This window comes from Somniosus microcephalus, chromosome 9 (genome assembly GCF_052327205.1).
Source record: "Somniosus microcephalus isolate GS21.2 chromosome 9, FLI_Smic_1.0, whole genome shotgun sequence".
Taxonomy (NCBI): domain Eukaryota; kingdom Metazoa; phylum Chordata; class Chondrichthyes; order Squaliformes; family Somniosidae; genus Somniosus; species Somniosus microcephalus.
In genome coordinates, this window is record NC_140995.1 from 44,690,043 (window position 1) to 44,716,305 (window position 26,263).

The following is a 26,263-nucleotide window of genomic DNA, read 5'->3' on the forward strand; positions in this document are numbered from 1 at the left end:
GCATGTGCTTCTTAATCCATACTGCTAACAAGGCCGTCACAATCATCAACTAGTCCTTAACATGCAGTTTTTCTTTCATGACCCTCCTTACACGTGTTACAGGCTGTGAACAAAACTGAAACGAGCAGTAATGACAGAAGTAAAGTGCCCATCGCTGCTTTTGCTCAATTGTTTAGTCACATCTACTTTTTCATTGCTATTACCTCCCAGGCTGAAATTTACCCCCATAGTTCTCCGAGCACAGTAGCTCAGCTTAGTTTAGATATCTTTATGTAATGGCATTCAGGACTCTTTAGCATTGTGACCAGCAATAAGCTGAGGTATTCAAGTTAAAAACTCATTGTTAAAAATCTGGGGTTTATTTTATTGCGGTTTGAACCTCATCATAATCTAAAATGCTGAAAGGCATAGATTGAAAATGATGGGCTTAATGTTGCGGAATTAGAGGTGCAGGCACAAAGCTGGTAGACCCCTAAGTCAGGTGATAGATTAGAAAAAAAACATTGGCCCAGAAATTCGGGTCTCCACGGGTGAGTACGCATGGGGTACTCACCCATAAGCCCAGCGGAAGTGCCGGTTTCGTGCATGCACTGCGCATGCGTGGGAAACCGGCACTTCCGTTCCCCTGAAAGAAGGGGTTCAGAAGTCGAACGCGTGCGCATCGAACTTACGTTTTTTTTGCAGGTTTTCCCGGGAGGGTAAGTCTCCAGAAGTTAGACATGTAAAAAGCAGGCGTAAGGCCTGCTTTTTACAAGGTAAGTGGTGAATTAATTAAAATTAAAACATTTTTTCCACAGGTTTATTATTTTTAAATACTTTAAAGAAAGGTAAGTTTATTTTACGCCCCATTAGAAAATGTAATTAATTTTTTCAAAAATTTAAATTATTGTTTAAAATAGTTATTTCATGTAATTTATAGTTTATTTTAAAAATGTGATGTTTTTTAAAAATTTATTTGAAGATTTAGTGATGTTTTGGGGCTTATAGTATTTATAGGTTTGCCAGGTCTTCCTGTCAAACTTATGAATGAAGCATTCCCTGCTACCATTGGCTCTCCATGGCCCACGTGATCCCAGGGGACGCATCGAACTAACTGCGCCCCTGGGATACACAAGCACTGCACGCCGGCAGTTGGAGGAGGCCCAGGATCGCAATTCCACGGGGGCCCACAGCTCAACGGCCGGCGCGCAAGGTAAGTGCAGGTCGGAGGCTTGCACCCGCGGGAAGCCTCCGACCCGAGTTTCTGGGCCATTTTCTCCCCACGTAAGTAATGACAGCCAGCTAACATGCCAACTGAAAAAGGAAGCTGGATGAATATCTTGCTTAGAATAGGATTAAAGAATTTAATAACAAGTATAGGTGCAGATGACCAAATAGTCTATGGAACATGGTTGTTCCTGTCCTCGCAGGATCATGGAAGTGGTGCCTCTGGAATACAGCTTGTCAAGTTGAATGGTGTCTACTGCAATGCTGGATGCATATCCTGCAGGTTTTGCTTGATTAACTGAAGGGGTCAGGGACAAAAGTCAGAGTTTTCTCATGGTGGAAGTTTTAACTGTAGTTATTCAATTGCCTCCAGGGATCAATTAAATTAGAGAGCGGCTATGATGGTGCAAATTGTACTCGATCTGCAGTAAAGAGGTAGTTCAATGAACCAAATAGCCTTTTGTTCTCACGTGCTTTCTAATGTTCTCATAATGTGGTTTCAGCTGAGACTAAGAAAAAGTTATATCAAGAGATTTATAATGAGTGCTTGTTAGAAGATTGTTTGACTGCAGTACATTTACAGGCTCAAGCTCAGTTCACTAGGAAAGATAAAATATTTAAAAAAATAATTCTTCCTACTTATTCTGCACCACAATCTACAGATCAACTTTTTAATACAATTGTTCTCGAGATGTGGGCAACACTGCCAATCCAGTATTTATCCAATTCCTCGTTGCCCTGCAGGCATTAAGATTCACCACATAGTGTGGGACTGAAGTCACATGCAGGCCAATTTGGGTAAGGCTCCCCTGAAGGATATTAGTGAACCAATTGGGTTTTTACAACAACCTAGCAGCTTTCATAGTAGTTTTTCTTGTGCTAGGCCACAAACTGCCCTGGTGGGATTATTAACTCATGACCGCTGGCTTGCGAGTCCAGCACCATAACCACTAGTCTATTGTACCCTCACTGAACAATTGTTTGAGACCAATCTGTAATGATATATCATTTAGCTTAGTTGGAGAAATGGCAACAGAATAGATTAGTTTGGAAGTCTTCTTGTGTCGCAACTTGTCTCAATGTGGTTAAGTGCACAGGGGGGCCATCAGTCAGATTTACAAAATGGAGATTAGACATTTGGAGGACAAATGAAAGTTAAGAAAAAGACAGCGAGAGAGAAATAAATATCAATAATGGGCCAGATCTTGCTGGAATGGGCCATATCGCAGCGTGCTCCATTATTTAAACATTTTCCCTCAGAGTTTAGCTCAAAAAATGTTTTACCCTGTAACTTGCTGGAAGTGCAAGCTGATAATGGTGCGGCAAGGGCAACGGGGACCTTAATGAATGATGGGACCAACAGTCCATCTCCTTAACCAATGAGATTTAAGGATTGAGAAAGAAATAGAGGAACAACAGAGAAGGATATAAAGTGAATTGCAGTCAAAAAAGAGACAGAAAGGAAAAGTAAGAATAATTTTATAATAAATTTTAAATTTAAAAAATCTCTAATAACAATTTACTACCTGTAGGAATGAGACTTCACAGTTTTATTTGTTCCCTTTCTGGTTTGGAGAGGTTGATTGGCATCCCAGGAACATAAATCTCGTCACTAAAAAGGCACTTAAGCTGTTAAGTGCCAGCCCTAACTTTCTGCGGCAAGTTTAATGGGCAATTAATGCGCAAATGCAGCAACTTCATGAATGAGGTTGAGGGTGAGCTGCCGTTTTCGCGAGGCTAATGGCGGAATGGTGCAAATTGTCCAGCGACTTGTGGCAATTCGCAGTTCACGGGTTACCTCTTCCTCGGCACAAGTTGCTGGACAATTTACACATTAATGTCTATTGAGTAGACTAAGCCTATATTCTCTAGAACTTAGAAGAATGAGAGGTGATCTCATTGAAACATACAACATTCTTACAGGGCTTGACAGGGTAGATGCAGGGAGGATGTTTCCCCTGGCTGGGGAGTCTAGAACCAGGGGTCACAGTCTCAGAATAAGGGGTCGGCAATTTAGGACTGGGATGAGGAGAAATTTCTTCACTCAGAGGGTGGTGAATCTTTGGAATTCTCTACCCCAGAAGGCTGTGGAGGTTCAGTCGTTGAGTATATTCAAGGCAGTGATCGATATATTTTTGAATATTAAGGGAATCAAGGGATATGGGGATAGTGCAGGAAAGTGGAGATGAGGTAGAAGAATAGCCATGATCTTATTGAATGGTGGAGCAGACTCGAAGGGCCAAATGAACTACTCCTGCTCCTATTTCTTATGTTCTTATGTTCTGTGTAATAACAGTGTGTGCATTAAACTCACCTTTATTTTCGCAGCAAATTCTGGGCTAATAATACAAAAAATATTTAAAAGAATGGAATTAAAAGGAAAATCTAAATCAAAATGTAAAAAGTGTACAAAAGGAAAACAGTCCCATGTCTTTTCAGACAGTAAATTTGAAGTATCTTCATGATCTTTATAATTCTGCAGTTTTCTTCCAGCTTAAAAATGATGGTTTATCACTGGCTGAAGTTACTGGCCAAATGTGATGGCCTCAAGATGGTCTCACACCGTTTGCCAAAACACAGGACTGGATTTTATCAACCTCGGCGGGTCCAGGGCGGGCGACGTCCTTGGCGAGGCCCGACCCCACAGCTGTGTCGATCCGGGCCTCTGACATGATTTTACAATGATTGGGCTTGTTAAACCCGCCCTGCGAGGTTCCTGGACAATTAAAAGGAAGCAGGTCTGATGATATCATCTGATGATGCGTCATCAGCCGGTTTCCTTAAAGGGTCCATGTCCACATTCATTTTGACAGTTGTGCTGTGAGTGTTCTGCAGTATTGAGGTGCTGCAAACACTGACACGCACTGCACAAAGGTGCACGGCTGCACCCAGGCTCTCCCATGACTCCCTCCATATGCTTATGAAGGGAGTCACAGCACACGGGGAGGTTCTCTTCCCTTCCACTGGGCGGAAGAGACCTCCCCAGGAGACCAACGCAGCCTGGTAGCACATTGCACAGGAGGGCACAAGTAGGGATGTCGTCAGGAGAACCAGGCTGCAGTGGCACAAATCTTTCAATGATCTCAGTAGATCATAAAATGTTACTGCAAAGCCACACGCAGCCTCATCCTGCTGTGCCACTCATCACATCCCCATCACTCTGCCTTCCCTACCCTACTCCTACGCATCCTTACTCAACTTACCTTGCACCTCCACTCATCCCTCTCTATCTACATTATTACTTCCCCATTTCACTAGCCACCCCTCACACTCACCCTCATCCTAGTGTAATCATACCAACTAACAACACACAAGGGTAGGCAGTTGGGTGTTATCATCAATGTTCATGTAAAGTTTCTGTTAATGTGTTGTCAAACATTGAAATATTTATATTCAATACTTTGCCTTCTTGGACAGATCTGTGTGCACCATTGGATGTGGCTTAATGAGTGAATGGTGAGACGTAACGGTACCCCCCCCGCCCCCCAATAGTGATGTGTGTGAAAGGAATGGCTTGGGCATTGTAGGGATGCTTTATGATGTTGGTGTGGGGTGGTATCAACCTGGTGCATCATGTGGCAGCCAAGGTGTACAGCATCAAGTGAAGTAAATCTGGCCATGGTGAGGCCATCCCTGGTGTCCCGGGCAGCAATGTGCTCGGGTGCTGATGCCCTGTGTCCTGGTGATTGCGTAGAAGTTTGGTGATGTTGTTGGTGCTGCTGTTGTGCCTGGTGATGCTGGTGTGCCTGGTGATGCTAGTGTTGGGGCTAACCGTGGTGGGATTTTGAGGACCAAGGTGAGATTTTTTCAAGGGCACTGATGCTGATGGAATAGATGGCAACTGAAGTTGAGATGACAGAAGCGATCTGTCAATGGTGAGAGAGGTTGCTCCAAGGAGGTGACACTGGATAGAGAGTTTGCTCCAAACACTTCAAACCTCCATAAAGCTGAAAAGTGTATTCCAAATCCTGAAGGCTCCAGCTTCTAAGACTGGAAATTGAACAGCTGTGACATGATAGCTTTTATACCACTTTTCCGGCTGTCAACTATGCACAGCAAAGGAGAGTCATTGAGAACCCGACACACTTACCTGATGTGATCCCCGAGTGCCGGATTCCTTGTAAAAAACATGGAAAAATCGTTAGGATCTGGTAAAATGCTGCTTAAATACCTTTAAGCAGCTTCTTAAGTATCTAAATTGCCTCACCCGTCACTTAGTGCCGGGTCTGCAAACTGCAGGCAGTGCCGGCACTTGGGAAATTAATAAGGAGGCGGGTCCAGAGCGGACTTCTGCCACTCTGTCAATGACTGCCATTTTGACAGCAGACCCGCCTCCAAACTCGCACTCGCAGCGCCGGTAAGATTGCGACATCAGTCACTCTCGGATCAACGACTTCATACTGTGTTCCATGAACCAATGTGTTGTGGAAACTACATCACGCCAACACAAAAGCTGCGGGAGAACCGAACTCTCAGACTACAAAACTATGTGAGGCTTCTGCTGAGGTCCCAGGGCACGAAAGCTAAATGAATGGTGAAATTAAAAAGATGAGCTGAAGTGAGAAATGAACGATATGAGTGGCACCAAGCCAACAACCTGCACCTTCTTCTGGAGTGTTTGGCATATAACATTGCATACTAATGACTGAAGAGGAGCTTGGAAAAGGGTCTGATGAGCGTGCCAGACCAGCAGCATATCGAGGGAGCACCAATGTAATGGAAGGAGAGCGTGGAGCATGTCAGGGTTAGGAAATGAGGCAGCAACTAAAATCTCAATGATGTCAGCAACCTAGGTAAGTACTACAAGGGCTGACCTACTTTTAACATTGGGATAATCTGCATTCTTTTAATTATTACAAGCCTCTTATCTAACAACATAAACGCTGACAGGTTACATCAGTCACTGAGCTAAAGTAATTTGTGTCAGACTATTTTTCTGTATTGAAGGAGCCATAAAAATGTTCCATGTCATTTACAACACTGTTACTACAATCTACAGTAGCTAATAAAGCAATCTGATTCCTGCCAATCAGATCAGATCCTTTTTATCTTAGGTCCAAGTTTACTTTACTTTCTGCAATACAATTTATTCTTAAATAGCTCGATAGGGTAATTCGTTCAAATTTGACTTTGAAAATGTTAAAACTCAGTGCCCATTCTCATCAATAATGTAGTTATGAATCAATAAGTTTTCATTGGGATAGTGATGCTGTAATGTATTATCACATGGTTTAGTATGAGCATGCTCAGTTCACTCTGGCCGAGTAAAGCAAGGTCATGAACTAGCAACTGGTGTCTCTGTCCTTCATTAGCTCTACCCATATATATTGGCCCAGAAATTCAGGTTGGGGGCTTCCCTCCTCCAACTGCCAGCGTGCAGTGCTTGCGTATCCCAGGGGCGCAGTTAGTTCAATGTGTCCCCTGGGATCATGTGGGCCATGGAGAGCCAATGGTAGCAGGGGATGCTTCATTCATAAGTGGTTGACAGGAAGAGCTGTCAAACCTATAAATATTATAAGCCCCAAAACATCACTAAAACTCCAAATAAATTTTTTAAAAATCACATTTTTAAAATAACTATAAATTACACGAAATAACTATTTTAAACAATAATTTAAATTTTTGAAAAAATTAATTACATTTTCTAACGGGGCGAAAAATAAACTTACCTTTCTTTAAAGTATTTAAAAATAATAAACCTGTGGAAAAAATGTTTTAATTTTAATTAATTCACCACTTACCTTGTTAAAAGCAGGCCTTGCACCTGCTTTTTAAAAGAGTAACTGCTGGAGATTTACCCTCCCGGAAAAACCTCCAAAAAAATCGTAAGTTCGATGCGCACGCGCTGCCTCTCCGGCGCACATGTTCCACCTGTCAACCCCTTCTTTCAGGGGAACGGAAGTGCCAGTTTCCCACGCATGTGCAGTGCATGCACGAAACCGGCACCTTCGTTGGGCCTACGCGTGAGTATCCCGTGCGTACTCACGCATTGGGACCCGAATTTCTGGGCCATTATATTTTTGGCGATGAGAATGGGATCCCAAAGCCATTTTTAGAGATCATGGAAAGACACTGGGCTGGATTTTACCTTAGATCCGGAAGTCGAGGGGTTTTCGGGTTTCAGTACCACCCCCAGTGATGTCTGATGAACAGACACTATTTTCCCTTGATTGGCCTTGTTAAGCCCGCTCTGTGGGCTTGCCGGCCAATTAAGGGAAAGCCGGTGTCAGACGACATCAGTGCATGACGCTTCATCTGCCGGTTTTGTTAAAGTGACAGGCACCCTAATATTTTGATAGCTGAATTGTCAGTGTTTGACAGCATTGAGGTGCTGTCAAACGCTGACAATCACTGTCCAAAGGTGAGCCCTTTCACCCAGGCTCTCCAATGACTCTCTCCTTAGGATGAAACAGATGGCAGCTGCATGTGAGATGGCAGAAGTCATCTGTCACTTCTCCCGATGAGATGAGGCTACACAAACACATCACAGCTTGTCACCTGCAGAAGCATCAAACCACAGTAAAAAAAAAAATCCCCAACATTCTCTCACCTTTCATACTTACCAGTGTCCCACTACAGCCTTCACAGTATCTCTGCAGCTGTCATTTCTACAGTTACAGTGCAACAGACCCACAGCTTGTCTCATTTACCCTGGCGGGGTTTCCCGACATCGGGAAGCCTGCAGCAGTAGGCACAAAATGGGAAAAAGCCTCTTAACTGCCTGTTAACAGGTAGTTAATTGGCTCTAATCCCCTTCCCGCTGCTAGGAGATGGGTCCCTGTGCAAATCGGGGACCCGCCTCCATGGAAGATCGTTTGGAGGCGGGTTGGGAGCGGGTTCGGGACCCGCTCCTATTTTTTACCATTTTGCCACCAGTCCCGCCTCCAAACCCGCTCCCTGAGCAAAATCCCCCCCACAGTGTTCAACCTTCCAATGGAAAAGTTTAAGGTGAATTTGTGACACCTTAACTGAATTTTTTGTGATAATTTACTGTTAATGCTGTTGCAGAATCATCTGTGCTTCGCCTTCATGTGTATGTATACACAGCATCAGGGGCATTGATTCTCACAGGTACACAGGTAGCGTGCTGATTTACTGTTCAATGGGATCGGGACAATCATGACCACGCCTACGGGATTCATTGGAAACCTCGGCATGTATGACCGAGCTCACAAACCAATCAGTTGTTACGTTGAGCAGATGGAGATGTTTTTAAGGCCAATAACATTACTGAGACCGAAGATGCAGATGAGAATGTTCAAGCTCAAAGTAAAGTAATTCGTGAATGTAAAAAAGCAATTTTCTAATGGAGATCAGGCCAGATGTCTACAGAACATTGTCAAATTTACTCGTGCCAGGGAAAGCGAAGAGATGCGTCGTTTGAAGACATTGTCGAGAAACTCGAAGATCATTTTGACCCAAAACCGTTAGAAATAGCAGAGAGCTATAAGTTTGGTACCAGAAACCAAAAAGAAAGTGAAACCATCAGTGAGTACATTGTAGCTCCTAAAAACCTGTCTGTGCATTGTAACTTCAGCACATTGTTGGATCGTGCGTTGCGGGATGAGTTTGTGTGTGGATTGGTGGATGAGCGCACACAGTCCAAGTTACTGAACACTCCGAACCTAACAGTTGACATAGCATGTAAAATTGCCCTGTCTGTGGAGATGGCATCTAAGAATGCTAGGGAGCTCCGTCCAACTCAAGTGGCTAGTGCAGCTGAGGTCTACAGTCACAAAGCCACCGCCAAACCTAAAGCTGTGAGACCAATTCAAAAGCATGACAGTGAGAGCAGTTCAGCGAGTTGTTATTCCTGTAGTGGAAATCACTCACCACAGACCTGCCAATACAGAAATGCGAAGGGGGAAAAATTGGGTTGCTATGCGCCTCCCATTAGCGCCCCGAGGAGGCGCTAATTGGGAGCAAAGCACCTAAACCCCGGGTGCGACGCCGCTAATGACTCCCACGAAATTCAGTGGAAGGTTAGCAGTGGCAGTAGCCGGTAGCGCCCTGTGGCACTGCATTACCGGCGATTATGTCATCGCTGTGCACAGCGCCCCGCTCGCGCCCCAGCCGCAAACTTCGCTTGCGCCCCTGTCCTACCACCGGATGTTATGTCTGACAGGGTCATGGTGCCGTGTTTGTGGCTGCGGTGGCACAAATTAAAGGGCAAGTGCCGGGCGGCAATTTTTTTTGGGCCGCTTGCCAGCACCTGCCCCCTTTTGCCTCCTCCTGCGGGGTGCTGGGCTCTTTTGCCGGCATCCCGCTCCCCAGTGGTCCAGCAGGGCCCCAGGGCGTGCTGCGCTAGGCCCCTCCCCTTTAATCAGGGGAGGGAGGCTTGCAGTACCGCGGCGCTACGTGCCGGCATGCGTGGCGCTGTTCCACGTAGCGGCATGATATTGAATGGCGATATTGAATGGTAGCGCTCCAAGAGGGAGGGGGAGTGCTTCCAGTAGTGCCCTGCCTCCTGCTTGGGGTGCTACCATTCAATTTCCGGTGCGGGGGTGTTAACTTTTTCTAAACTAAAAGTAGCGCCCCAGCTAAGTTAGCCCCAAAGGGGGCGCGACCCAATTTTTCCCCCGAAGTGTTTTCGCTGCCAGAAGCAAGGCCATATTTCAATAGCTTCCAGAGCTAGATCTAAAGCAGGAAGTAAGAACCATTCTTGTGGCAATGCAAAGCAGCAACAACAAAAGGAAGGAATTCACAATATTGAAGTGAACACACCTGATATTGAAAAACTAGGCATCTACAGTATCTATGCCACTAGCGGCAACACCAGCAGTCATGAGAAAGACTTCCGTACAAAACTTTTGATCAATGACCAATATATTGATATGTGTATCAACACGGCAACGGACTGCTCTATCATGAGTAAGGACACACATGAGAGTATGTTTAATCAGATACCACTTACAAAGAGTACCTTAGAGTTAAAAACCTACTCAGGAGAAATCCTAGAGAATGTGGACAAATGGAATGTACAGTTCAGCACAATTGCCTGTCAGTAAAGCTGCCTATTATTGCAATGAGCTACGACAGGGTAACCCTCATGGGCAAAGACTGATTGAGAAAGTTGAAACTAGACTGGAAAAACATCTTCAGTGTAGATGCTTCAAAGAAGTGACTCGACACAATGCTGAACAAGTATAAAAGCATGTTCTCAGACAGTTATGGCACGCATATCCGCATCAAGTCCAACGTGAAGCCTGTCTATTTAAGGCAAGGCCGGTCCCCTATGCGTTGAAAAGTCAGGTGGAGGAACAGCTAGCGAAGCTCAGACAGAACGGAGTGCTAGTAAAAACTGACAAAAGCAAATGGGCAACCCCGATTGTGGTATTGCCCAAAGGAAATAAAACTACACTTGTGCGGTGACTACAAAATTTCTATCAACCAAGCAGTTGACGATGAGCAATACCCGTTGCCTACATCACAAGATTTGTATGCAGCACTCTCTGGGTTAAAGGTTTTCTCCAAGCTTGACCTATCGCATGCTTACACTAGCTGAATGTTGACAAAGAGAGTCAACGGTAGCTCAGTATCAACACACACAAGGGACTGTACTCATACACCAAGCTGCTGTATGGTGTAAAGTCCTCTCCCAAAATGGATAAGATTTTGCAAGGAATTCCAAATTGCTTATGCAATCAAGATGATGTGCTGATCGCAACAAACAGCAAGGAAGAAAATCTAGAAGTGTTAGAGTTAGTGCTTCAAAGGTTGCATTCCCGCAATGTCAAATTGAAAAGGAGCAAATGTGCTTTTGTGCAGCCCAAGGTTGCATACCTTGGTCTGAAAGTTAATGCAAATGGCTTGCAACCAGTTAAGGAAAAGGTTGATACTGTCATCAATGCTCCAAAGCCACAGAACGTGTCTGAGTTAAGATCTTTCCTTGGAATGGTTCAGTACTACGCATGTTTCTTATCTGAGTTAGTGACCATTGCATGAGCTCCTCAAGAAGGATGTCCAGCGGAAGTGGACAAAAGTGCAACAGGAAGCTTACGACGCTTGTAAGAGAAGACTCTCTAGCAATGCTGTACTTGTGCACTATGACACAGAGCGTGAGCTTAAGTTAGCATGTGATGCTTCTAGCTATGGTGTGGGAGCTGTCACAAGCCACGTAATGGATGACGGCCAAGAGTGCATGTAAAGTTGTAAAGCGTGTAAAGTTAAGGCACATGGGACTGGGGGCAAGGTATTGACTTGGATAGAGAACTAGTTGGCAGACAGAAAGCAAAGAGTTGGAATAAACGGGTCTTTTTCCGAGTGGCAGGCAGTGACTAGTGGGGTACCGCAGGGATCGGTCCTAGGACCCCAGCTATTCACAATATACATTAATGATCTAGATGAGGGAACTAGATGTAATATCTCCAAGTTTGCAGATGACACAAAGCTGGGTGGGCGTGTGTGTTGTGAGGGGGATGCCTAGAAACTCCAGTATGATTTGAACAGGTTGGTTGATTGGGCAGAAGCATGGCAGATGCAATATAATGTGGATAAATACGAGGTTATCCACTTTGGTGTCAAAAACAGGAAGGCAGATTATTATCTGAATGGCAATAGATTGGGAGAAGGGGAAGTGCAACGAGACCTGGGTGTCCTTGTGGACCAGTCGCTGAAGGTAAACATGCAGGTGCAGCAGGCGGTTAAGAAGGCAAATGGTATGTTGGCCTTCGTAGCGAGAGGGTTCGAGTACAGGAACAAGGATGTCTTGCTGCAGTTGTACAGGGTCTTGGTGAGACCACATCTTGAGTATTGTGTGCAGTTTTGGTCACCTTATCTGAGGAAGGATGTTCTTGCCATAGAGTGAGTGCAGCGAAGATTCACCAGACTGATACCTGGGATGGCAGGAATGACGTATGAGGAGAGATTGGGTCGATTGGGCTTATACTCGCTGGAGTTTAGAAGAATGAGAGGGGATCTCATTGAAACTTATAACATTCTAACAGGACTAGACAGACTAGATGCAGGAAGGATGTTCCCGATGGCAGGGGAGTCCAGAACCAGGGGTCACAGTATAAGGATAAGGGGTAAGCCATTTAGGACAGAGATGAGGAGGAATTTCTTCACCCAGAGAGTGGTGAACCTGTGGAATTCTCTACCACAGAAGGCAGTAGAGGCCAATTCATTAAATATATTCAAGAAGGAGTTAGATATATTTCTTAAAGCTAAAGGGATCAAGGGATATGGAGAGAAGGCAGGAACAGGGTACTGAATTTGGATGATCAGCCATGATCTCATTGAATGGCGGAGCAGGCTCGAGGGGCCGAATGGCCTACTCCTGCTCCTATCTTCTATGTTTCTATGTTTCTATGCATCACGAACCCTCACAAAGAGCGAAAGAAATGACGTGAAAATTGAAAAGGAAGCACTCGCCATAGTGTTTGAAATCAAGAAATTAGAATAGTACATGATCAGCAGAAACTTTACCCTGATAACCGATCCCAAAACGCTCCTAGCAATATTGGAGCCCAAATCTATCATCCCTGCAATGGCCGCATCAACAATGCAACATTGAGCAGAGTTGTTGTCACAATATGACTACACGACTGAATATCGCACTTCAAAGCAAAATGCAATCGCAGATGCCTTGTCCAGGTTGCCACATGAAGACTCATGTGTTGGGAGTGAAGGTGAGATTTTCACACTAGGTGCAGTTGACAAAGACTTTCCCGTGAATGCAACTGAGATTGCCGATGAGACACAAAAGGACTCAGTACTGAAAAGAGTGTATGAAAACACCTTGAATGGATGAACTGATCAGTGTCTGGACACAGAGTTGAAACCATTCCATAACCGTCATACTGAATTGTCTTGTGAGCAAGGTTGTATCAAGGGGGGAAATAGAATGGTGGTACCTACTTCTTTGAGTTCGGAACCCAAACAAAGCAGCCTGAAAATTGGTTCAAAGCCAAAACCTTTTGTAAGGAGATCAGGAAGGCTCCGCAAACCTGTTATTAAACTGGATTTGTAGTTCATTTCTAGCATTTGTAGTTGATTTAAAAGAAAAAAAGCCAGTTTTTGTTATGTGGTACATGTAATGCTGGGAAAAGTGGGACCATAGTTTTGCTGTATTTGAGAGGGGAATATGTGCATTTTTTTTAAGCGGAAAGCAGATTCACGTATTATCACATGGTTTGTCATATGGCTTAGTATGAGCATGCTCAGTTCACTCTGGCCTTGTAAAGCAAGCTCATGAACTAGCAACTGGTGTCTCTGCCCTTCATTTGTTCTACCTACATATATTACAGATGCCATGGTGAAGTGCCCTGTTGTATGCATACAGAAAGGGTGCAATGATACCTTATTGTGTAACCTCCTCCAGCCCTACAACCCTCCGAGGTCTCTGTGTTCCTCCAATTCTGGCCTCTTGTGCATCCCCGATTACCTTTACCTGCTGCCTCAGCCCTAAGCTCTGGAATTCCCTCCCTAAACCTCTCCAACTCTCTCTTCTCCTTTAAGTCGCTCCTTAAACCAACCTCTTTGACCAAGCTTTTGGTCACCTGTCCTAATATCTCCTTTTGTGGCTCAGTTTCAAATTATGTTTGATAACGCTCCTGAGAAGTGCCTTGGAACGTTTTACTATGTTAAAGGTGCTATGTAAATGCAAGTTGTTGTCGTTGGGTGAGGAAAGTTTGGATAGTGCAATGGGTTAGATATTGGCCTTTTCACCTCAGAGGGTGGAAGACTGGATGGTTCAGTGGACCTTTCATCACTGGAATCTGGGTTCAAATCCAGACAAATAGGTTGAAAGTTTCCTCTGATGGCTGTAAGGCTCCAATGTGAAATGGATTGGGGCAATTTCAACCCAGCTCCAGGTGAGGATGGGTCAAAGGATAGCTAGTGTGGGAACTGGAAAATGATCACATTAGTGCAGTAAATAGGCTCTGTTGAGGTTGGGGGTTGAAGCACAATGTTAGGACAAAGTGGGGCGATCTATACACTGAATCTAATTATGCTACTCTGATCTGGGATTGCTCGATATTAACACTGGGCGCCCAAAATAGAAAATGTCCCATTCTTAATTACTATCAGTCCATCTCCTTAACAAATGAGATTTAAGGATTGAGAAAGAAACAGTGGAATGATGCAGAAGGAAATAGGGTGAATTAGAGTCAAATCAGGTACAGAAAGAGAAATAAAGAGAGGCAAACAAAGATTGGATTAAGACGGAGAAAGAAGAGACAGAAAAGAAAAGGAAAAAAATAAATTATAAATTTGACATTTCTAAAATCTCAAAGAACAATTTCTCACCTGCAGGAATGAGAATGAACAGTTTAAATTGTTCCTCTTCTGGGCATTAGAGGTTGATTGGCATTTCATTAACAATTACCACATTGCTAAAAGGGTACTGATGCTCTTTATTACCAGCCCTAACTTTCTGCAGCGTGTTTAATGGGCAATTAATGTGTAAATCCAGCAAGCTCTTAAAAATAACCGGGAGGTTGCTTGTGCAAAGCAAACGGTGAAGCGGCATAAATCGACCAGCAAGTTCTGGAGATTTGCAACTCACGGCGTACCTCTTTATCCCCTGATGTTGCTGGCCGACTTGCTCATTAACAATGCCGTGTGTCGTTATTTTTCCAGCACAATCTGGCCCATTAAGGTAAATGCTACAAATTTCCTCCCTTTGCACACCTGCAGAGCCCTGCAGGACTTTTGTCCATAGATTTTAATGACATGGTAATAGGACTATATATTAAGAGAGGTTAAAGGCATTCACTTAATATATTTCTTTGCTCATTATCTCCCACTTTTTCTTCTCCTATCCTGAATCTGGAGACTCATGGTTGGGGTAAGGATCCACAGCACTGGTGGACAGGCCTCCAATTGCTCACCCAAGAAGGGCACTTATTAGTGTTGCCTGGTTATTCCCACATGGGGGCATCACAGCTGATCCCAATTCTCTTTCACCCAACATCCATTATTGCAGCAGGGGTCATGGGCAACCTTCATGGTCTGCACATCAAAGAACTACACCTGCTTTGTACAATATCTCTGTACCTGCTTTGCGATGTAGGGCTGATTGCAAGTGACTATTCTGTGCAATGTTCATTTTTGTAATGTAAATAACTCTACTCATACTTGTGATTATTATACACATCAGGAAAGGCTGAACAGGCTGGGGCTCTTTTCTCAAGAAAAGAGAAGGCTGAGGGGTGACCTAATGGAGGTCTTGAAGGGGTTTGATAGGGTAGATGTAGAGGAGATGTTTCCACTTGTGAGGGAGACCAAAACTAGGGGTCATAAATATAAGATAGTCACCAATAAATCCCTTAGGGAATTCAGGAGAAATGTCCTTACCCAGAGAGCGGTGAGAATGTGGAACTCGCTACCATAAGGAGTAACTGAGGCGAGTAGCATAGATTCATTTAAGGGGGTGCTAGATATGTACATGAGGGAGAAAGGAATTGGAAGGATCTAGTGTAGGATTCTCAAAATTCCCACATTTCCCAAGTTATTAATAAGGGACCCTGAAGGACAAATTATCGATAAGGGAACCCTGAAGGGAATGGCTTTTGGACTTTATGGCAAAACTGCAAGGTTAAAGTGGGACCCTGCAGGCAGAATGTCAAGTTCAAAAGCTTAAAACTTGACATGCCTGGGCCTGTGGGAGACAGCTTTGATTTGTTATTTCAAAACCAGACAACTGGAGGAGACAGAACACGCATTCTTCCCTTTAAACAAATCAACTCGGGAAAAGACTTAATCTTGCGCAAACCTAAAGCCCATCAAGACTCTGCATAAATAATCGCTTACAGTTCGAACTAGCTACCAAGCCAGGGAGACACCGATTAACCTTATGCATGACAAACACCCAAGACATTAAAGGCCATTTAGCAACGAGACAACCACCCCAAAACCAGTTAAGGTGAATGGCTATAATCACCTTAACGAGCCCGCCAAAAATCGGACAAAGAACTAACCCTGATTTGGCGCGCAGATAACAAACTCAAAAACAGTATAACTGTAGGCCCACCGGTAACCAAGGAGACACACCCTGCATCATCATTCGGAAACCAACAGGAAGACTCATGCAACATCACGGCGAGGGGGCACGGTGGGGCAGGCTCGACTGAAGACAACAAGGCCACAACCGCAGCCCGACACGAGGACCGACCACGAGCACCGCGGTAACAAAAGGGCCGGGTAAACGATACCTTCAGATCATTACCACTACACAGGTAATGATCTAGGCCACCGCGACCGAGCCGACACCGAAGACCGCCAACCAAACCCCAACCACAACAAAACTCAACGACCAGACCACCACCGGAAGAACAAAACCCGAAGTTTTCCACTCTACAAGCTAAGGTACCCAGCAAAGACTTTACTCTCCCTATTTCTAACTAAGAAAAGTGGGGACTTACCAGACAAATCCACAACCGTGCCCAAACCGCATCAGCGGACTCCACCCAACTGAAGAACCTTCGCAGATTCTAAGACTAGCACCACGTGGGGATGGCAGGCCCCAAAGGACACAAAGAGCGGACCCCAAAAACGCAATCGGCTTAACTGACAGGATTCGAACTGTCAAGAAACCCTTATTGGTGAGCATAATCCCTGGCTCCTTTTAGTACAATTTAGTTAGATATTGGGGGTGGGACAAGGGTAGGGGAATTATTAATGTGATTTTCCCTTGTTGTGTCGTGTGTTCCCCATTCTTAATTCAGTGTACTCTTGAATGTCTGTAGCTACTCCAGTAATCTAAGTGTAATTTTCCAACATTATAATTTTATTGTGACTCTAATAAAACGCAGTTTTCTTGCACCAAACCAGTTGTCTACTCCAATTTTGTATCGCAGTCTGTACCTAAGTCCAGAGCCTAGAACCAAAGGGTGTGGGAGCGATTCAAACTGCTCAAAACAGTCAGAGGCAAAGCTGACTCAAAACACCACCCCCTACACTGCTGATAGGCTGAGATAAAGTAGAGTGGGAGGAGGCTCATGTGGAGCATAAACACCGGCACAGACCAACTGAACCAAATGGCCTGTTTCTGTGCTGTAAATGCTGTGTAATTCTACGCAATAAAAGAAAAGATGTCCTATTGACCATGATAATGATCTTTCCCAAAATTAAACTTACTGAAACTTTTGAATACCCAAGTATTATTAATTGTACTTTTACAAGTAGTAACCCTTAAGTTATAATTAATGGCGCCAATTGGCTTTGCAGTAAAATTACCATCTTGGTAAATGTGTTAAAACATTTGAAAGGTATAATTTATCAAATTGTGAGAGAACCTTTACAGTTTGCAGTCACCCACTGCTAAACTATGCTTCCCACTACTTGACAGGCTTTTTCTTTCTGTGCACAGCCTTTGCAAGCAAATTAAAAAGCAATTGGCTTCAATGCCCAGCCACATCTTGCTGCAATGCCCTCTCTTCAGTATGTGTGTTCTGGTTAGATAAGATGTTGTCAATGAATCACTTAAAAAGTCACTGTAATCCGTCCATGTCAAATACTGCTGAACTCAGGATTTAACCACCCTTTATTGCAAGCCAAGGGTCATTCTCGGGTTATGACAGAACAACAGCCATGCAAAGTCATTAGCACACCCTGTGGTGGCCACGTGAGAGACTGCCACAGTTTCTTTATTATAGACAAGCAGTTACCTGGATAAAAATGGTGCGAGGCAGTGGGCTTATTTTTCAGCTGTTTGACGTGCGGCTTAGTGGGTCATATCTGGAAATATCTCGACAATTTTTGGTGTCTTTCTAACTAATTTCACACATTCGCTCAGATGAGTTCTCACTCTGGGTGCATTAACATTTCCACAATATTTAGCTAGCTGTTACTGTTATTGAGGAAGAAATTGTGCCCAATCTGTTAAAGCAACTCTCACTTATAAGATGACATACCATTGCCACCCTGTCATTTAAATGATATAATCCCTGTGTTGATGATAAAATATAAAGTTTCATTAATTCAAAAAAACTCTACAGTGCATCTAATGGCCCAGAAATTCGGGTCCCAACGCGTGAGTACGGACGGAGTACTCACGCGTGGACCCGATGGAAGTGCCGGAATCTTGCATGCACTACGCATGCGCGGGAAACCGGCATTTCCGATCCTCTGAACCAAGGGGTAATTAGAATTTTTTTTCCACAGGTTTATTATTTTTAAAGACTTTACAGTAAGGTAAGTGTATTTTTAGCCCTGATTTTTTATTAAATTATTTTTTTCAAAAATTAAATTTATTGTTTAAAACAGTTATTTAAAGTTATTTATAGTTCATTTAAATAGTGTGATTTAAAAAAAAAATTATTTCAAGTTTAAGTACTGTTTTGGGCACCCGGAGTTTTCATGAGTTTGACAGTTCTTTCTGTCAAACTCATGAATGGACTTTTCCCTCCTCCAATTGGTTGCCCAGTGCTCACGTGATCCCAGCCGACGCATCGCACTAAGTACGCCGCTGGATCTCACAAGCACAGCGTGCCGGGAGCTGAACCGGGCTACAGACAGGAAATCCACGCAGGCCCAGGCTTCAACTGTCGGTGCGCTAGGTAAGTGTAGGTCGGGGGCTTGCACCCGCGGGAAGCCCCCGACATGAATTTCTGGGCCATTATTGAAGGTTAATTTAACCACTGTAGATTCCTCAGGTATTGTTCACCCAATGAGCCAGATATTTAACTACACAATTGCTGTGTATTATGGGATCTCCTGTAACCAATGGAGATTCCAGGGTAAAATTCAACTTTGGCGAAGGGGGTGGGGTACAGAATTGTCGGTACCAGATCGGCCGTCTGTTATACACCCCGCCCAATTCTTCTTTCAGTTGAAGCCAACGGAAAGGAAGATCTGCCGGGGTATATAACGAGCGATTTGCACTCTAGGTGAAGTTGAATTTCAGCCCCTCCATTTCTTAATATCCAGAGACTGGAGCACAAAATCTAGGCTGACACTTCAGTGCAGTACTGAGGGAGTGCTGCACTGTCGGCGGTGCCATCTTTCAGATGAGACGATAAACTGAGGTCCCGTCTGCCCTCTCAGGTGGAGATAAAAAATTTCATGGTACTATTTTGAAGAAGAGTAAGGGTATTTTCCCCGGTGTCCTAGCCAATAGTTATCCCTCAGCCAACACATTATCACATTGCTGTTTGGGAGAGCTTGCTGTGCACATATTGGCTGCGTTTCCTACATTACAACAGTGACTACACTTCAAAAGTACTTAATTGGCTGTAAAGCACTTTGGAACATTCTGAAATTGTGAAGGGTGCTATATAAATGCAAGTCTTTCTTCTTTCTTCATTTCTATGTCTCATATAATAGCACATATCTTTGCAACTGATCGCCCCAAAATAACTTGGATCACAACACACAAGGACACAATCTTTGCAAATGTGCTGTACTTTTAACCAAATATAACATTATCTGTATGTCAGAAATACACTTGGCAAGCACAAATAAAGTTTTTACAAAACCCCTAGGAAAACTACTTGTTTGAGAATATCCAGTTGAGTATTTTATTTTAATAGCACCACCGTTATTCACAAACTAAACACTTTGTAAAAGCATTGTGTTCCAGTGGAATCATGTATGGTACTTTCTCTCCCAATCTAATACCAGCTAGGAATTTTGATTTAATATTGGGCCTTATGGCTTTTACAATTCTTTAAAACACTCTAACCCAGACCGGTGAGAATGTGGAACTCACTATCACATGGAGTAGTTGAGCCGAACAGCATAGATACATTTAATGAGAAGCTGGATAAGTACATGATGCAGAAAGGAAGAAAAGGTTATGCTGATAGGGTTAGATGAAGTAAGGTGGGAGTAGGCTCGTGTGGGGCATAAACACTGGCATAGAAGATATCTTCACTGGCTGGAGCCATACCTAGCACAAAGGAGGATGGTTGTGGTTGTTGGAGACCAATCATCTCAGCCCCAGGACATCACTGCAGGAGTGGGGATGTTCGCACAGTGTTCAGTTCCATTTGCAACTCCTCAGATAATGAAGCAATCCGTGCCTGCATGCAGCAAGACTTGGACAACATTCAGGGCTGGGCTGATAGTGGCAAGTAACATTTGTGCCACAGAAGTGCCAGGTAATGACTAACTTCAACAAGTGAGAATCTAACCACCTCCCCTTGACATTCAATGGCGCTACCATAGCCGAATCCCCCGCCATCAACATCCTGGTGGGGGGGGCGGTCACCATTGACCAGAAACTTAACTGGACTAGCCACATAAATGCTGTAGCTACATGGGCAGATCAGAGGCTGAGTATTCTGTGGTGAGTGACTCGCCTCCTGACTCCCCAAAGCCTTTCCACCATCTACAAGGCACAAATCAGAAGTGTGATGGAAAACTCTCCACTTGCCTGGATGAGTGCAGCTCCAACAGCACTCAAGATGGTCGACACCATCTAAGACAAAGCAGCCAGCTTGCTTGGCACCCCATCCACCACCTTAAACATTCAATCCCTCCACCACTGATGCACCGTGGCTGCAGTGTGTACAATCTAAAAGATGCACTTCAGCAACTCACCAAGGCTTCTTTGACAGAACCTCCCAAACCCACGAACTCTACCACCTAGAAGGACAAGGGCAGCAGGCGCATGGCAATGCCACCACCTCCAATTTCCCCTCCAAGTCACACAACATCCTGACTTGGAAATATATCGCCGATGCGTCATCGTCACTAGGTCAAAATCCTGGAACTCCCTCCCTAACAACAGTGAGAGTACCTTCCCCACATGGACTGCAGCGGTTCAAGAAGGCGGCTCACCACCACCTTCTCAAGGGAAAATAGGGATGGGCAATAAATGCTGGCCTTGCCAGGAGATGCCCACATCCTGTGAATGAATTAGAAAAAATAGACCAGTTGGGTTGAATGGCCAGCTGCTGTGCTGTAAATTCTATGTAATTAAGGTTCTTGCACTCTTCTAAATGAAGCAGAAAATAAACAGTAGATAAAGTAGGATTAATTTTTAACAGCATCAGGAAGATAACTGTATCTGTAAAAATATAACATTCAATGCACTGATAACCCCTGAATAAATGTACTGTGTGATCCAATGCTGAGCGCTAAGCAAGGCTCCAGGTTCAACCACTAATCTGTCCTGTTAGATTTCAGCTAGAATGTCAACAGGAGAGCTGTAACTGGCCTCAGTAACCCTGGCCTAAGACTGTGAGACAATTAGAGAGTGTGACCAGGGAAGCTCACTGTAATTGAAATCTTGCATGTGTGCATCTTGGTGATAGGGTTGCCATCCCTCCTGGATTGTCCGGGAATCACCCGGAATGGGGCATGAATCTCCCGGGCACTGCTGCTCGCAGCCCGGGAGAACGCGGCCCTTTAAATTTCTTTACACAGCAGCAGGCCCCATCTTCTCTGCTCCGTGATGCCACTGGTTGCCGTCACAGAGAAACTTCTGTCTCTGACTGAGGCTCCCAGTTCAGAGTTGGCACCCGAGTCTAAACCAGAATACAAGGAGCTAGTGAGAGAGATGGGACCTGTTAAGAGTGGCATTGACTATGGAGTCTGACTGCATCTTGTGCAATGCAGGTTGACTCTGGCTGTAGTTACAGGGTGAATATCAGCGGGTTATACGTTTATTTCCAGTTACAGGTAGAATATCGAGGTGGTACACCTACTACACATAGACAATCAGTGAGTTATTGTACTACTGTTGGTTATGAGGGGAATCTGAGTGTTACCAGTATTACTATCAGTTATCAGTACAATTTCAGTGAGTTACTATTAGTTACTGGTAGAATCAAAGTTCTTCCTACCTCTGGCTTCCCCCCTGAGAATCCAACCCCCACCTTTGGCTTCCCCTCTCCCGCCCTCGCTTTCTCTTCTTTGCCTGCTTGTGGGTGGTCTCCTGGTTCTTGGACCTTTGTGCACAACAGCTGCTGGTGTGAAACCACGATTAAAGATATTCAACTACAAGGGACCCAACTGTTGACTTAAATGCAATAATATTTGCAGATGTCACGTGATCAGACGTCACATGATCAAACCTCCAGGAATACTTCCAACCAGAGTTGCCAACCCTACAGTGAGGACAGGATTCTGCCGAACTCTAAACACAAACAGAAACACTCATCAGGTCAGTCAGCATCTGCGCAGAGAACAGGTGAGTAAACGTTTCAGGTGTAGACCCATCATCAGTATTAGTCTGAAGTTATTATAGTCAATACAGGAAACTTTGGTTTATCCGGAGGTTAACTGTCCGGAATGCTCGATCCACCGGCAAAATTCAGGAGTCGGTTCAGTCAGTTTTTTTTCTTTTCGTTGCTTTTTTTTCACCAGTCAGGCTCTGCAAGGTCTAGCTAAAGCTGTTGCTTAGCTACAGAGATGCTTGCAAGCTACGGCCAACTGTTTAGAAGTGTTGCAGGGTTTGTTGCTAGATACGGAGCTCAAAAGCTCCGTATGTTTTAACATTAGCGCTGGTTTGTCCGGCAGTTTTAATGGGACGGCAACAGCTCAGTCCCGTCGGTGCCGGATATCACAAAGTTTCCTGTATTAAGGCCAGAGGACGTCAATCTGCTGAATTAAATAAAAAGATAAGATGCTGTTTCATGAGCTTGCGTTGGGCTTCATTGGAACACTTTAGAAGGCCAAAGACAGAGAAGTCAGAGAGGGAGTGTGACGGGGAATTGAGGTGACAAAAGACAAATGTTAACTGATCTGCTCTCTCCACAGATGCTGACTGACTTGCTGACGGTTTAGTGCATTTTCTGGGCTTGTTTCAGATTTCCAGCAGCTTAGCCACACTCAGATAGACAGGAGATGTTGACATTTGGGAGAAGTACCCGAGAGCCACAGGCACCTGTTGAACTTTACCTGATTATGAAGCACAGAGGAGCGGAAAGGGAAGAAAAGAAATGAGTATCGAAAAGTGTGTATATTGCCTTGGTCTGCTTGCACATCCTGTGCTATAATTATTTATCATCATTAAATTGATGATGGAAAAAATAAATTGTATATCAAAATGAAAACCTGTCCAAATAATATTCAGATGAAATGTATTATCTTTGATGTTTAATTAGCTGTAGCTCCAGTTTAATGTGCTACTTGTTAATCAGTTTCAGCGCTACATAAATCGTACCCCGACATGGCTGGCTACAAATAAGCTTGTTAAATAATTTATATGATTTATAATGTGCCAATTTTGTGCTCTGATTTAAGTACTTTGGGAACCAAGCTAATTTGTTCATTATACTGTTATTGTGTATGCTTTGAAATAATGGAATGAAGAAGCACTATAAGACAGAAGAAAAGAGGCCTGGGCTTGAATATATCCAGAAACAGAACCATTGTATCAACTTTTGTTTCTGCAGACATTTACAGGAATGAGTACAGTATAGTCAGGTAGAAATTGGTTTGGCAAAAGCAAGATACTGTACTGCGGATGCTGGAATTCTGAAATAAAAACTGAAAATGCTGGAAATACTCAGCAGGTCAGGCAGCATCCGTGGAGAAAGAAACAAAGTTAACGTTTCAGGCCGATGACCTTTTTTCAGAACTGGAAAAAGTTAGAGATGTAACAGGTTTTAAGCAAGTGCAGTGGCAGGGGAGGGGGAGGGCAGGAAAGAACAAAAGGGAAAGTCTGTGTAGGGTGGAAGGCAGGAGAGATTGAATGACCAAATGGATGATGGTGCAAGGCAAAAGGAGATAGTAATGAGACAAGTAAAGAAATAAAACAATGGGTCCAGAGGAGGAGCAAATGGAATATCAGAATCATCAGCAACAGCGGCTGTCCGAAAAAGTGGGGGCAGAAGCTATGATCTGAAATTGTTGAACTTAATGTTGAGTCTGGAAGGCTGTCAAGTGCCTAATAGAAAGATGAAGTGCTGTTTCTTGAGCTTACGTTGAGCTTCATTGGAATCGTGTAGGAGGCCGAGGGTAGCGAGATCAGAGTGGGAGTGGAGCGGAGAATTAAAATGACAGACAACTTAGGGTCACGCTTGCGGACTGAATGGAGGTGTTCCGCAAATCGATCACCTAATCTGCGTTTGGTCGCCCCAATGTAGAGGAGACCGCATCGTGAGCAGCGAATACAGTATATTAAATTGAAATATGTACAAGTAAATCACTGTTTCACCTGGAAGGAGTGTTTGGGGCCCTGGAAGGTGGGAAGGGAGGAGGTAAAATGGCAGGTGTTGCATCTTCTGCAGTTGGTCGGGAAGGTGCCAGGGGAAGGGGAGTGGGTGTTGGTGGTGATTGAGGAGTGCACCAGGGTGTCACAGAGGGAATGGTCCCTTCAGAATGCTGAAAGGGAAGGGGAGGCAAAGATGTGTTAAGTGGTGGGATCACGCTGGAGGTGGCGGAAATGGTGGAGGATGATCCATTGAATGTGGAGGCTGGTGGGGTAGAAGGTGAGGACAAGGGGAACCCTATCGGTTCTGGGAGGGAGGGGAAGGGGTGAGAGCAGAAGTGCAGGAAATGGAATAGACATGGTTGAGGGCCCTGTCAACCACGGAGGAGGGAATCCTCGGTTGAGGAAAAAGGGAGACATATCCGTAGCACTGGTATGGAATGCTGCATCGTTGGAACAGATGCAGTGCAGATGGAGAAACAGGGAGAATGGAATAGAGTCCTTACAGGAAGCGGGGTGGGAGGAAGTGTTGTCAAGGTAGCTGTTGGAGTCATTGGGCCTACAGCGGATGTTGGTCGATAGCCTATCCCCAGAGATGGAGACAGCGAAGTCGAGGAAGGGAAGAGTCAGAGATGGACCATGTAAAGGCAAGGCAAGGGTGGAAATTGGAATCAAAGCAAATGAAATTTTCTAGTTCAGGGTGAGAGCAGGAAATGGCACTGATACAGTCATCAATGTACCGGAAAAAGAGGTGAGGGAGGGGACCTTAGTAGGACTGGAAAGAATGTTCCACATATCCCACGAAAAGGCAGGCATAGCTAGGGCCCATGCGGGTTCCCATAGCAACACCTTTAATTTGGAGGAAGTTGTTCAATGTGAGAACAAGTTCAGTCAGGTGGAGGAGGGTGGTGGTGGATGGGAACTGGTTGGGCCTCCATTCAGGGAAGAAGCGGAGTGCCCTCAGGCCGTTCTGGTGGGGAATGGAGGTGTAGAGGGACTGGGCGTCCATGGTGAAAAGGAGATGGTTGGGGCCAGGAAACTGGAAACTGTTAAAGTGGCGGAGGGCGCCGGAAGAGTCGCGGATGTAGGTGGGGAGAGACTGGAAAAGGGGAGAACAAGGCTTGCGGAAAGCTGCTGAGCGGTCCCCAAACAGGCGTTAGGCTGCTCATTAGCCTATGGAAGGGGCCTAATGCCTAGTTAGCGTTTCCGCCGGGAAGCCTGAATATCCCCCGAGCTCAATAAGGTGTTGTATATATTTTAGGTGTCCTTTGGAGTGTGGGGCACAGCCTTGGAAAATTGGTCATTCCCCCAACCCCCACCATTTTCCACTTGGAAATTGGGTGCAACGAGGACCCAAGTGTTCAACCCCAGTGTCTATAGAAGTAGAAATTTCAGTAAAGTGTGAGTTTACAAATAATGAGTTACATTTCTAGCTATGGTTTAGGTCTGGTGGAAGTTCTACAGCAGATTTAATTACCAGTTGCGACTGGGTGAGTTATAAGAAATGCCTATTAAAAGCAGCAGAAATGTGAGATACATCAGATGGTTGCCTTCTCCTGAGGGAATGGACAGTGTCAAGCAACTGAGATGCACTCAATGCGGCACAAAGCAACATTAAAATAAGCGGAACTGAACTGAATGGAGCTTGCAACTGGTAAGCACACTATATAAAACACTCAGAATAACCTAAACTCGAGTCTAAATTGCATCAGAGTTTTTCTGCTTATCTTGTGACTGAGACTCTGGATTTTGTCGGGAAAGATAAGACAGCCAGTTGAAAAGATGGGGGCTTGTCACTGGGGACCAGGCGACAGGGGAAGGAGAAAGATTTATAGGTCTTGGCAAGCGTACGGAAAAAAAAAGAGAGGCAGTTCTTCAGAAAAAAAGCAGTTGGATCTGGGACAAGTCTGTCTTATATGGAGAGTAAATTACAGGCTGTACATCACTGAGGGATTGTGACACTGGACAAGAGTGTTAGCTGTAACTGAATAGGCACCAACTGTCTGTTTA

At 44.5% G+C, this 26,263-nt stretch overlaps 1 protein-coding gene and 1 long non-coding RNA gene across 12 annotated transcripts in view; one reads left to right on the forward strand and one right to left on the reverse strand.

Moving 5' to 3' along the window:
• The window catches only part of LOC147112361 (protein eyes shut homolog), a 2,879,641-nt gene that overhangs the window by 1,039,166 nt on the left and 1,814,212 nt on the right, over nucleotides 1–26,263 (reverse strand). The window lies entirely within an intron of this gene.
• On the forward strand, nucleotides 18,529–23,147 carry LOC147112363 (uncharacterized). The gene is made up of 3 exons (XR_015079483.1): nucleotides 18,529–18,710; nucleotides 22,141–22,288; nucleotides 22,858–23,147. It is a non-coding gene; the product is annotated as an uncharacterized LOC147112363 (long non-coding RNA).